The sequence below is a fragment of the Nasonia vitripennis genome, assembly GCF_009193385.2.
Source record: "Nasonia vitripennis strain AsymCx chromosome 3 unlocalized genomic scaffold, Nvit_psr_1.1 chr3_random0007, whole genome shotgun sequence".
NCBI lineage: Eukaryota > Metazoa > Arthropoda > Insecta > Hymenoptera > Pteromalidae > Nasonia > Nasonia vitripennis.
Genome location: NW_022279626.1, coordinates 3,153,366 through 3,167,824, shown reverse-complemented (window position 1 = coordinate 3,167,824; position 14,459 = coordinate 3,153,366). Strand labels below are relative to the sequence as shown.

General features: G+C 38.3%; 1 protein-coding gene across 2 annotated transcripts in view; it reads left to right on the top strand.

Annotated features, from left to right (window-relative positions):
- The first annotated feature begins 13,840 nt into the window (after positions 1 to 13,840).
- The window catches only part of LOC103317005 (glutamate receptor ionotropic, kainate 2), a 661,640-nt gene continuing 661,021 nt past the window's right edge, over positions 13,841 to 14,459 (top strand). For both annotated transcript variants that reach the window (XM_031926014.2, XM_031926013.2), the window contains exon 1: positions 13,841 to 14,044. The gene's annotated coding sequence lies outside the window, so the exon portion shown is untranslated. The remainder of the gene's footprint in view (positions 14,045 to 14,459) is intronic.

Below are 14,459 nucleotides of genomic sequence, written 5' to 3'. Positions count from 1 at the left end.
GGTGAGTGGTTTGGTGGTTAGCTGGCTTATGGTGTGTGGCTTTATTATTTTAAGAAAAAATTAAGCGATTTAACTCGCTGTTCCCAGGGTTAGGCTAGTTAGCTTGCTTGTGGTTTGGTAGGGGTGGTTTCTAGGGGTTAAGCGGGTTCGGGGTAGTTATTTAGGTTATTAGCTGGCTCATGGTGTGTGGCTTAATTGTTTTAAGAAAAAATAAAGCGATTTAACTCGCTGTTCCCTGGGATAGATGAGTTAGACTGCTTGTGGTTTGGTAGGGGTGGCTTCTAGGGGTCGCATGGGTTTAGGGGAAGGTGATACAATAATTTCCGCACCTGTAGCTTAAACTTGATGCTTTTTTAAAGAGTTTAAAACAAAATCATGGCTCTACAATTAAAAATGACGCGTGGCTCGAATTTTGTCCATTTTCTCCCACTGTGCAGCGACGGATGATTCTTGCTAATCTCTCGCCTCTCGAAATTCACGGCTAGTTTCGCTTTACGATTAGCGCCTGACCACTGCCATACTGCTAGTAAGCTTGGTGATAACGCGTCGACGTAGGGTTTCTTTTTCTCGCCCTTTTCTTCGCGAGCCCCTGACTCTGCTTGCTTTGCGGAATCTTCTAGCTTCGCCAGAGGACTTTCACACGCTGCGACTTGAGAAAGCTCTGCGGCGGCGTCACGTTCCGTCGGATCCGATTGATTTTCTTCTAGCGATGCATTTAGCGACGTGTTGCTCCCTAACGATGGGACTTTATTGAAAGTAAACGTTTGTAGTGGCTCGGAATTTTCTCGCGCTTTGCCGAACTGTGAATCAGGCTTATCGGAATCGCTATTGCTTGAATCGCTCGGATCGAACGACTTGCATAACTTTTGGCTTTGTGAAGCTTTCGAGCTACGTAAATTGCGGCTCGCGGGTTCTACGTGCTTAATGAATTTTCGGAAATCTTGCGGCAAAATTACGTTTTCACTTGAGCTTGACGACAACTCTGAAATTACTGAAGCAGCTGGCGAGCTTGACTCCGATTCGCTTAATGAAATTTCTTCTTCCGCGATTTGAACTGCTTTCTTTGATAATGTGCAAAATTCAATTGATTGCGATAAAATTTTTCGCACGCGTTCACGCTCGGTTTTAGGTAAGAGTTATTTGTTCTTCTCCCTTCTTTTTAGCGTTACATTAGTAAGGATACATTCAAAACGAATTTTACCGCAATAATCCGACACGTACACACCTTTCTGATTTTTGACTTCCGTAAGCTAGCGTATTTTTATTAAATTGTCTCCGTGATGGATGTCTTGACGTGCTCTGCCGAGATAAAAATCATCAAACTCATTTCTTATCGCTAAATACTCTCCGGATTTATAAATTACCGAGCCAATCTCGCGTTGCTTCTTATTTTCAACTGCCGAGCTTGCCGAGTCCGACGTCGTCCGCGTGACTTTATTTACCTTGTCGATACCGCGCTTTTGATGGTTCGAGTTTTGAATATTCTGCCTGGCGGGGCTCCAGCCTCCTTGTCCGGGCAGTCTCAGATTTGCTCGTCGGCGAGTTTATACAATTCGGCGCGCGGCAACTCTGGATTGATTCTTTCATTTTCTTTTACGGGATTTCGCGATAACGCATCCTCGTGCGCGTTTTTTACGCTAGGATGATATACGATGTCAAAATCGTACCCGGTTAGTGCAGCCTTAAGACGATTAAATCGCAAATCGGGTTTTTTTTGTGTTATGGAAGTGCTTTGGACTCTCGTGGTCTGTTACGATAGTAATTTTCCTACCGTAAATATAATGTCGAAACTGCTCTTTGGCGAACACCATAGCAAGCAGCTTCTTATCGTAAGTGGGATATTTTAGTTTACCACCTTTGAGGCAGCGCGACGCAAAGGCGCACGGCTGGTCTGTGCTTAGCTTGCCCTGACTTAAGATAGATCCGAGGGCCCAGTCGCTGCTTTCAGTAGTGACGATAAATGGCTGACAAAGATGTATAGTAGCTGAATAGGCCTAGAGCCTGCTTCAGCTTATGAGCATTGGTCGGTACCGGGTACTCGGCCATTGCTTTTACTTTGTCCGGGTCTGTCTTTATCAAACCGCCTCCGACTATATGTCTGGGCACGCGAGCTTCTTTTTTAAGAAATTGACATTTTTTGGGTTCAATGGATAAATTAGTATCGATTAAGCATTTTAATACGCGACGGAGACGGACTCTGTGCTCGTCAAGGGTCTGGCTGAATACCATTAGATCATCTAGGTAAATTTCTACCTCGTACCCTTGCAGCCCTTTTATTGCCAGTGACATGGCTTTTCTAAACGTGATCGTAGCCTCCTTTAGCCCTATAGCCATGCGGTTGAACTGCATTAGCTGATTCCCATAATTCCCATCAGGGGCATAAAACGTGGTTAAGTGCGCCGATTCAGGGTCCATTTCTATCTGATGATAACCATGTCTGAGATCTAAGCACGTGATATATTCCGCGCCGGCTAAGTGTTCGATTATATCGCTGATGAATGGGAGCGGGTGGTAGCTTCCCTCCGTCACTTTGTTAAGACCGCAAAAATCTGTGACGAGGCGAAAACGTTTATTTCCCTGTGCGTCGGGTTTTTTCGGGACAATCCATAAGGACAAGGAATAGTTCGAATTGGAAGGAACAATAATACCCTGATCCTGTAATTTTTGCAACTCGCGAGACATGTGCTCTCTTAATGCTGGAGGGAATCTAAATCTACCATTTTTATTGGCCTATTTAATTTTAAGACAATTTTATGCTGAAGCAAGTGCGTGGCTGGAAGTGGTTTGCTGTCAAGATCGAATACTTCCGGGAAATCATTAATAATCTAGCGCACGTACTCGATTTCTTCTTCGTTGCATCCCTCGAGATCGGCGAGTTCTAAAATTTTTTGAACGCGTTCGCGTCGCATTTTATCGTTTAAAAGTAGTTTTTCATTGAGAGTCAGAACTTCTTTATATTTTTCGCTTTACGCTTTACGCTCTACGACGCTCGAGGTACACGGCGGGTGTCCCTCTAGTTTAAATTGCCTTGAGATAAATTATTCTTTAGCTTTTCATCATCGCGGATATCGCGGCAATCACTATTAGGATTGCTCTTATTATCGTTCTTATTTTGATTTTCGCCCGCGTTGCCATTATCGTTTTGCCTACGCCGGATGCCGTTAACTCGAGTATAATGCGGTCGCTTAATTATCTTTTTGGTCGCATGGCTAATCAGAGTGCGTCATTCTATGAGCGTATGGCTGTTCGAATTGCAATACTTGCAGAATTTATTTTCCGCGCTCTGGTTCATCGGAGCTGCCGTGCCCGGCTTCGTCTGACCGTCGGCAGACGCTTCGATAGGTTTGGTCTCTGTAGCAGTCGCCAGACGTACTTGAGCCGCTGGTTTTACAATCGTGTTTGCGCTAAATGTGCTACCCTGGCGCTACGCTTTTCTTCAAATTCTATTGTGAAACTTATTGCATCGTCTAGATTTTGGGGTTGCTTGCTGCGGACCAGATGGTAGAGCGGCGGTTTTAGGCCAAACAAAAATTGCTCGAGAACGTCCTGTTCCGCTTGGCGTAACCTTGACTCTCTATCCGCGGTAGACAGATCCGGCGCCGACCCGACGATCGTGCGCAGCTGATTATAGAGCTTGCCGACCCGTAGTTCGTACTCACCGGTGGATTCTCCCGGGTTCTGCTTGACTGTGCGAATTTCGTTGTAAATCTGATCAGCGATTCCATTGTTAGCATAATGCAGTGTTAAACCGCGTAAAAGTACTTCGATCGAGCTGTAGCTAGCTGTGCGAGCCCGGTAGCCTTCCGTGGTCTTTTAGCCGGTTAGCAATGTGCAACAACAGGAAGCGTTCGTGCTCCGGGCCGTATATTACCAGAACTTCTCGCACCGCGTTACAAAATAGATTTAGACTGTCCGGATCCTCGTCAAAATATGGAATAATAATTAACCGCTTGGTGAAACGTCATACGTCTGATAGTCGCGCTCCCGCGGTTTTTATTTTGGCTTGCCGGGCCCTTTTCGAGATAGCAAGGCTCGAGAATCTCCGCAGCCTCGTCGTCCGAATCGTCCGACTCATCGTAAAAATCGTCGTCCGACGGCGCCTGCCTGATTCGATGCACATAAGAACTACGCTTGCCATGCTGCTTATTTTCGTTAGCTGCGAGTACGCGTTGCGATAACCACTGTCGCTTCTGCACCGCTCGCTGCTTTCGCTTTTGGCAATGAAGCATTTATCGCAAATTTTGACTACTTCGTGTTTCATTTTAACATCTTTAGATTTATTGAATGAATTTATTTTTTCGCGATTATGGCACTCATTTCTACTGCAGGATCACGCGCGTTTACGCGCGACTGAATTAACCTTGTTCCTGTCGGACGACTTGTAACACTCGCAACCCGAACGTGATTTTATTGTGCAACGGCTTCTGCGCGTTGAACAGCTCTCTGCTTCCGAGCTAGAACTGCTGCATGAGCTGTTGTCGTATTCTTGCTTTTTGCAGCCATTCGCGCAAGCTGGATGATCCGCTTTTTTTGCTGATTCATAGTGCCGGGGTGGACTTTCAACGCTTGCATCACGTTGGCTTTGGCAGTGTCACGGAATGGGTGGGTGTTCCCAGAGAGCACTTGGAGGCGCAGAAAAGAAGAAGGTGAGAACAAGCTCGTGTATTAGTCCAAAAAGGGAGCTCCGTCCAGTTTGGTGGTCGCCGGTGATCTGCTCGCTCTGTCGTCGATACGACTCGTCGACGGCGAGCGATCGCGCGGGTGGAGTTGCATACCTTGCATTTCAGCACACACGAGCTCTTAGGTGTCGGCTTGCGTCGCTGATGATGTGCCTGCGTGGTACCACCGGATGTGCCGACGGAGAGCCTGGTCCACGTCCGTGACAGCAGCAAAAAGTTTTTACAGGGCTACTTTCTTAGGGCTTACTGAGCAATTACCCGCGTTTGCTGAATAAGCAAATTGATCATTTAAATGGTGCACCTTTTGCGTGCCTGAATTTACCCCCAAAATTGCAAAGGATTCGTTTTTATTAATCACACCTGCCTCGTGACCGGAGCATGTATTCAAAGTATTCGCGGGCATAGTTTTATCGGGCGATTCAGAGTGACAGCATGGGGCGCGCGTAGCGTTAGATCTCGCGCTGCTAAATGACTACCTCCTGTGGCTCGCTCTGCTTTGCTCTGCAATTTCTTCGCGAATCCAAGCTCTAGCCCTGGCTTCGCCGATATAGCCCTCGATATGCGGTAGATCGTCGATGCGAAGGGCAGTCCGTTCTATGACTGCGGAGACGGTATTTGGTAATACGTCGGAGCCGCAACTCGTGTATGCTTCTGCGTTAGCTACGTTGCCCGCGTATACCGGAGGCGCTTCGCTGCTAGCACCAGCGGCGGCCGGAGCTTTTCGCACTACTCTTGCTATGTTTATTATATTCCACACTCCTGCTTGGCACCTCGCGTCGATTTCCACGCGTATCGAAATATTCAAAGGTTTTCCGACCGATCCCCATATATTTTTGAGCGCGTTATCCATTTCCATTTCTAAGCCTGATAATCTTTGTTCTAAACTCGCCATACTAATTGTATCAACCCCGTTGCCGTACTGTTTGGCCGGCTGGCGCATTATCGCTTGTGTTTCTCCTCCCGATTGGGCGGCCAGCGGCAGTGCGGCACCGCTTATCTCGCGAGACTCGGTGATTGATATTTTCGGGACGTCTGCGCGCACGGGCGTTTTGCCATAGAGCGATAGTAATTTTTTTTGACTTTACTCCCACACATCCGCCATCCGCGATGTGCGCCTCTGATCTTCGCTTGAGCTGCTAGAAATCAGCTTTGACTCACTTAATGTGCGATCCAATGCTCTGCGCGACCGTGGTGTCATTCTACTAGTAATCTTAAATACTGCTTGCGCTTTTTTAGTCGCTTTCGCGGTGCTTTTTCGCTCTTTTTCCGTGTCAAAACGGGGGCGAGGTGGTTTTTCCTTCGGCACTGTCCCGGTCTGTTTTAACACGTTCTTCGCGGAGTCTAAAATGTTTGCCGAAAACATTTTTGCTAGCTATGCCACGCGCACTGATTTTACTTAAACTGACGCAACTTGCCACTAAAATTTGGCGCATGTGTAATGCGGTTCGCACACCGCCGGAAAGCGAAGCTAAGGGATAATGTAAGGAGACTTACATTGCGATGTCTACGCCGACCGCCCGCATGGTGACAGCTAGAAGACCCGGTGCTGCTGAAGATGAACTGTTGACTGCTGTTCGCACGCACGGACGGCTGGTCCGCGTCGGTGTCTGCGCTGTGCGTGCTGACTGCCGCTGCTGGAGATGGGCTGTTGGTTGCTGTTCGCACGCACCGACGACTGGTCCGCGTCGGTGTCTGCGCTGTGCGTGCTGACAGCTGCTCGTCGGTGGTCTAGGCGGGCTTAGTTGGCTCAGGCGAGCTTTGGTGGCCGAGGTCAGCGTAGTTGCGCCAGGCGGGCATTAATGGCGGGATCGAGGCACCTTTCCTTTCGGCTTCCGATTTTTGGTGAGCCTCTTTGACTAAAGTCTACTAAATTTTTTTGATGCAGTCTCGATCCACTTTTCCCCAATGGTGACCCGGCAGGGTATTGGAATGTCTGCTGCCGTTGACATTCGGAGGTTGAAACGGTCACGACTTATCTCGGTCCTGTAGTAATTAAATTTATGTAAGAATACAAAATCTATTGATTTTACTATCTGAAAAGTCGGTGGATAGTGGAGGTTTATCGCAATAAAGAGATTTTTGTTCTTTATAACAAAAATAAATATATTCAAATAAATAAATAATAGAATATTGTGTATATCTTGCATATATTCTAAGTATCACAAAAATTAAATGGTTAAATCCGCTTTGATTTTTACAAACAAAATTAAACAGATACGCGTTTAAGTTGCTTAATCTGATTTGAATCGTATTGTTACAAGAAGAGATTTTATGCCGATACGCTTAAATTTGCGTTATCTGATCGTATTCGAAATTTTACAAGTTTAAATTATGTAACGAAATTTTTCTAAATTATTTTGAAAAGAATTAGAATTTTTCTAACAAGGAAAAGTACCCAACCCGAAATCACCGATTTTAATGATTTTCATATATGTTGTAGAACATAAAAAAATAAGAGACACGTATTTTTTTTTATCGGCTAATTTTCACTTTTAAGGGGTAAAAACCTCCCCTAAAGTTAACCCCCAAAAAGCGTTTTTTTTAAATATCTCGGCTTAAAATTAATATTTTTCAATGAAACAAATTGGAGGTTATTTCTTACAAAAAGAGCAAGTATTTCATGGTGATTTAAAGAGTAAGAGTAGCATCCCCTATTTTTTAGGGGTTGTAAACATATATTTTTTGGCATAATTTTATAATAAAAATGTTTAAACCGACTAAAAAAAATTGGAAAAAATGTTTAAACATCCTTAATAACAAAATTTAGTTGACGTCTTTCGGTGTTTTCATAAATATTACCCCTAAGGGGGTAAACCACCCCTAACACAATATAACTGTAAATATGTAATTCAATACATAATATTTCATAGAAAGTTTGTATATAGAGGTTTTCGAGGTCGCTGATTACAAATCTTATCAGATTTTGAAAATTCAAAATGGCGGAACCAATAGGACGGAAATATCGAAAAAAAATTTTATATAATAAAAAAGTTTTAAACGACTAAAAAAATTGGAAAAAATTTGTAAACATCTATAATAAACAAATTAAGTTTTTCGATTTTTTCATAGATACTATCCTTTAGGGGGTAAACCACCCCTAACACAAAATAACTATAAGTATACTTCAATCCATAATATTTTGTAGAAGGTTTGTATATAAGGGTTTTCGAGATCGCTCTTTGCAAATCTGATATCAGATTTTGAAAATTCAAAATGGCGGAACCAATGTGGTGGACGAAAATGTCGAAAAAAAATTTTAACTTTCATAAAAACTTGTTATAAATGTGTTATCTTTGTAGCCTGTACATGTGAACTAAAGAGCCTTAAACCCTAAACCCCTAAAGAACAAATAGGCTAAATGGTTGTGCTTTTTAACCAAACCACCTCAAATTCCTAAATTTGTAAACAAGAAAATTCTGTGTGTGAAGCAGTTTTATAATTTCCGTAGAAATTGTTATCAGAATGTTATTGAAATTCCTTTATTGTAAATTCAACTTATAATGTATTTTTGTTTATAATATTAGAGTATAATAATAATCTACAATCTTTTATCTTTTGCCATAGTGCATTTTTTGTATTGAGCATAAAATATATTATTTTACGATGTTTTTACAATAATGGTAGTCCTCATAAAAGTGTTTAAAGCACAATGCTTTTTTGCACCAACCACATCGTACAATTGCAATGTTTGTGCACCCTTCTATTTCACAATGTGTTGCACAAGACTTTCCAAAACTGAAATCTATAGGATTATCAAATTTATCTGGTTTTTCATTGACGTAACCGCTTTTATACCAGGAATATTTAAACAAATCTATATATCTCGGTGAAGACAGTTGGTTGTGAACCAATGATTGAAGTTTAATTATATTATTTCTCACATGTAAATTCATATCATGATCCATCAACATTACATTATCAGAAAATGTTCGGACAAAGTTTTTCCAAATACGGAATCCATAGACATCAAGTGGTTGTATTTTTCCTGTGGTTCCAGTTGGAATTTTTTTATGTTAATAATTTTATTTTGTGGCATTGTTTCTTCTATAACTTTGTCACAATGACCACTCCAAGAATCAAGTAATAGTATTGAGTGATGGCCTACATAGGGATAAAATATTTTTTCCAACCAGATTTTGAAGTGATCTGCAATTAAACGACTTACTAATTAACTGATCAACGATATTACAATGTAAAAATTGTTATTAGTTCCCTTACTTGTTGTTAATTTTCCAGATTTGGATGCTTCCACGTACACGTTTTCTGGTCTAAATATGTTTTGTTTTACAATAGGGCCAAACTTGCCACTTGGTTCCTTTAAAACAATAAATAGCGGTGACAACAGTTGTCCAGTAGCTGATATTAGTGGCTGTATAGTATAACTATGCGTTGTTGCTGAAATTGACTGTACCAGATATTGCACTTGCTTTTCTCCTTCTACTGCTAATGTTCTTCCAGAATGCATTTCTAGCTGAAATCCGCTCTGATCTGTATTATACAAATTTTCGAGTCCAATCCTTGGTATACACGATTTAACGTCATCGATAAATGCTTCAGCTTTAGCCGTAAGTTCTGCACTACTTTCTAGTGTTTTTCTTGTTATGAACTTATTTATTTTCCTAGAAACTATTCGGTGTGCTTGCTTAAATTTGAGTAACCAATGTTTAGAAGCTTTGAATCTAATATCATCAAAACCAATTTCTTTTTTAGCTTGTAAGGCCCATTGAATTATATCTTCATCATGGATAATTGAACCACTGTCGAGAGCTGCTTGAAAATTATCCAGGGTATACTGACAAATTTGTGCTACTTTTTCTCTATACGTGCCACCTTTATTAATTGAATGAGCCCAACGACGTAGCTGACTAATAGATGATACTTTTTTGAATCTGTTTTGCACTGTTTTGAGACTTAAATTTTGCTTCGTTTTGCTACTTCTCCAAAATTCTACAGCTCTTTTTTTGTATTCAAAATCTAGTTCTTCATTATCTGCTGTACATTGATTTGTTGGTGCTATATCCGGATCAGGAAAATGATGTTGCACTTCATCTTCAATTATTTCCACATTATGGTCTTTATACTCTTCTTGAAAATCCAAAGAGTCATCAGTAATCATTTCTACATCGTTGAAATCATGTGTTGCATCTATTAAAATTTCTTTTATTTTTTCGGCCAACTCTGTTTCGTGATAATTCGTGACATTATCTGGTATGTTTAACGCTTGAAAGTATGCTAATAATAAGTTTAGAACGTTTAACGGATTAATTTTCATTTTTCAATCTAAAATGAAAACAAGCGGTAAAATTTATACAAGCTGTGTTTTTGCATGTAAGGCACGACTGCTACATTTCTACCAGAATAAAACGAGTGAATGTAAATTGAATCAAATCATTAATTTATGCATTGGAGAAGAATTCTCGTTCCACTTTGTGATGTTCGGAAAACTCTATTTTTGGTTTTATTCAACTTTTATTCACTTTGAAATTTAATAATGTAAATCTATATAAAATCACTAAAGAAAATTTTCTACAACTGTATGATACCACTGACAAACAAAAAGACGTACTATTCGTACTTTCCGGCATCGAACTAGAATACCCACAAAACTCACTCACTGCCTAAAAAATAACATAGGCAGCTGAGGTAAACACTCGATGAAAACAATCTAAAAAAAGAACATACTGATTCGCACATATTGTCAACAACTTTTATGATTGAAAGACATTTATCTGTGGAATTATCATTGAATGTACGATAACATTCATTAAACTAATGAATGCATATAAAATTCCCTTTCAATAACAACGTGTTCTTTAATTGCAAATGAAGTTCGAGTATTAATATTCTTTTATGTATTTTTACCAATAACAAAAATTATCATAGTAATATAATAATAATAATAAGAAGAAGAAGAATAAGCATAATTGCAATAGCAATAATAACAGTAATACTGATAATAGCAATGATAATGAAAAATAATAATAATAATTAGAATAATATTTATTATTAAATTTAGATTTTTTGATAAATTCATTAAATCGTATCAAATAGAATTATTATGGAATTCCAGACTGTAAATATTTTACTATAGATACAATAATCATTACTTCGAGAATTCATCTAAAAAACGTTTGGCTTACGAAATAATTGTAACAATGAAAAACTCCCAAGTTTGACAACATTAAATTTTATTACAAAACGCAAAAGAGTTTGATAAACTAATTTTATTAACCTATGTTTTTTCATTTGCAAAAAAGTGTGGACTTTTTGAATTTATAAAATTATATAATTATGCAATTTATGAAATACTTTATAATTTATGAAATTACTTTTGAAATTATGCTAATTTATAAAAGCAGAAAAATAAATAATCTTTGATTGAAACATAAAACGAGACGTTATTTGTTACATACAAAATGATAGAATAAAATATCGGTAATATGTCTATACTCGTGTCTACGGTAAAGCATAGGCCTTCGGCTTGTCTGGAGGTTAGGGGTTTGGAGTCGTTTGGTTAAATTGCACAACCATTTAGCCTATTTGTTCTTTAGGGGTTTAGGGTTTAAGGCTCTTTAGTTCACATGTACAGGCTACAAAGATCACACATTTGTAAACAAGTTTTTTTGAAAGTTAAAATTTTTTTTCGATATTTCCGTCCACCATATTGGATCCGCCATTTTGAATTTTCAAAATCTGATAACAGATTTGTAATCAGCGACCTCGAAAACCTCTATATACAAACCTTCTACAAAATATTATGGATTGAAGTATACTTATAGTTATTTTGTGTTAGGGGTGGTTTACCCCCCTAAGGGGAAGTATCTATGAAAAAACCGAAAAACTTAATTTGTTTATTATAGATGTTTACAAATTTTTTCCAAATTTTTTAGTCGTTTAAAACTTTTTTATTATATAAAATTTTTTTTCGATATTTCCGTCCGCCATATTGGATCCGCCATTTTGAATTTTCAAAATCTGATAACAGATTTGTAATCAGCGACCTCGCAAACCTCTATATACAAACTTTCTACGAAATATTATGTATTGAATTACATATTTACAGTTATTTTGTGTTAGGGGTGGTTTACCCCCTTAGGGGTAATATTTATGAAAACACCGAAAGACGTCAACTAAATTTTGTTATTAAGGATGTTTAAACATTTTTTCCAATTTTTTTTAGTCGGTTTAAACATTTTTATTATAAAATTATGCCAAAAAATATATGTTTTCAACCCCTAAAAAATAGGGGATGCTACCCTTACTCTTCAAATCACCATGAAATACTTGCTCTTTTTGTAAGAAATAACCTCCAATTTGTTTCATTGAAAAATATTAATTTTAAGCCGAGATATTTAAAAAAAACGCTTTTTGGGGGTTAACTTTAGGGGAGGTTTTTACCCCTTAAAAGTGAAAATTAGCCGATAAAAAAAAATACGTGTCTCTTATTTTTTTATGTTCTACAACATATATGAAAATCATCAAAATCGGTGAGTTCGGGTTGGGTACCTTTCCTTGTAAGTCTAGGACTGATACGCTTTATGATGCGATATCGTGCGTAACTCAAAATTTGTATAAGTGTAGAAATATTTGAAAATATTCTAAGTCTTTTACCTGTTCAAGGCATAAGTTGCTCAAGAGCAGGGACTAGGCGGTTTAGTTGCGCTGGCGCTTATTCGGAGTTGCTCGCTGGCTCGTGGCGCTGCTGAAGTTGCTCTGTCAGCTGTAGCGCGGGCTTATCCTAGTTAAAAATGGGGGAGCGCGATACTCGCGTAAAATCTAAAAATGTATTCAATAAATTTTAGTTTTTATTCTGTATAGTTTTTTGCGGAGCTTGTACGGGGCGTTACAAGGTGACATGTTGTTTGCTGGTGTCAGTAGATTTGTAAATTGGCACTTCCGAAACAAAAATTTGGCGAAAAATCCAAAAATCAGTTGACTGTGCCTCGCGTCGCGTCCAGTTTCCCCGAGGGATGTCAGTTGTAACGGAGTTGGGGTTGGGTTACACCTGGAAGAGCTAGGCTGTTTGATCTTGTTAACTTAGAGTTTATTCGTCTAATTCTGAAAGGGAGCTCTTACCTAACTGACTGTCGTCAGTCATCTGCCCGCTCCTGCGTCGTGCCGATGCACGACGAGGAGCGGTCCGGAGCGCAAAAGTGCATACGCTGCACTTCTGCGCGTAAGAGTCTCTCGAAATTCAACGCTCGCAGACGGTTTGAGGAACGAATCGTCAGTGGCGCAAACTTTCATCGGGTAGCTATAAGCTCGCATCCGTGACAATAAATGAACCAAATTTTTGTTACTATTATTAGACATAATTACCTTTATTTTGATGGTTTTAGACCTTTTATAAACCTCTATAATACCTACGTATATTAAAGAGTCCATAATTCCCTGACCGTAAGATTCCAAATGAACGAATGGCCCAAATGAGCAGGATATAGTTTAAAAGTAGATTAGTTATCGTATGAATGAGGGGATTTGGTTTAAATTCCATAGAAAAAAAGTCACATGATAATAATGTTAAAATTAATCAAAAATTAATAAAAAAAAATCAGTAATATGCTTATAAAACTTTTTCTATATAATTTAAACCAAATCCCCTCATTCATACGATAACTAATGTATTTTTAAACTATATTCTGGAGTTTAAGCTCATTTTGGCCATTCATTCCTTTGGAATCTTACGGTCAGTGAATTATGGACTCCCTACTATACGTAGGTATTATAGAGGTATATAGAAGGTCTAAAACTATCAAAATAAAGGTAATGTCTAAGAATAGTAAAAAAAATGTGGTATATTTATATAAGTATTTATAAATTTTTAATGATAAATTTTGATTTTAATTTCAAAGGTGGTGTGCCCCCTTAAAATACTGTATAGTTAAACAATATTTTATTAATTGGAACTACGAATTTAGTTGGAGGAAGCTACGTGCCATTGAATTGGCAGCGGTTTTTTTATCTGCAATGATGTAAAATATTTTACGTAACTGTTTTTTATTTGTGTAATTTTAATTTTTTACATCAGTTTGGTCTTAAAATGTTCATAAAACTTTAATAAATTAAATTATGAAATAAAAAATTGTCGACTTCCAAAAATCAGTGGAGATAAAACTTAATAGAACTAAAGTTTCTGTAGCTACAGTCAAAAAGATAATCTAAAAATAAATCACACGTTTTCAACTGCACTTTGCTTCTGAATGTCTACAAAAACTTCTAAATATTTCTGGTCATCTACATCGCATTGTATAATTTTTTGGGATATAATCATTTCAAAGTCAAGTTTTTTATTACAAAATAATTGTTTGTGATTAACCGTCAATAAGTTATGCTTTAGTTATATTATTTATAAAATTTAACTGTTGGTAAGTTTTATTTAAAACATGTGTTTATTGAAAAATGAGAATATTTGTAAATAATTGTTTTAGAAATTTTATGGAGCAAATATTTTTAATTTGTATTTACGATTATTTAAACTATTTCATGAGTAAAATTTCAATTTCATGAAAGTATCAAAGGGGAGGGGCGGATAAGATGGCGCGGCTGTGAAATAAAGTGTCCTTAGAATATACTGAGTATAAATTAGACTAGATTAGACTATAAAAAGTCTAATAAATAAGACTTTTTTGTACGATTATTATTAATAATATATTCGAAATCTACCGAAATTATGGACATATATTATATCATCGTCCCCGTTGTAGAACGTTTCATGGCTTAAAGGAATGCTTTACGTAGTGTAAGAAAAACTAATATAATAATTTAATAATTTTTGTACCG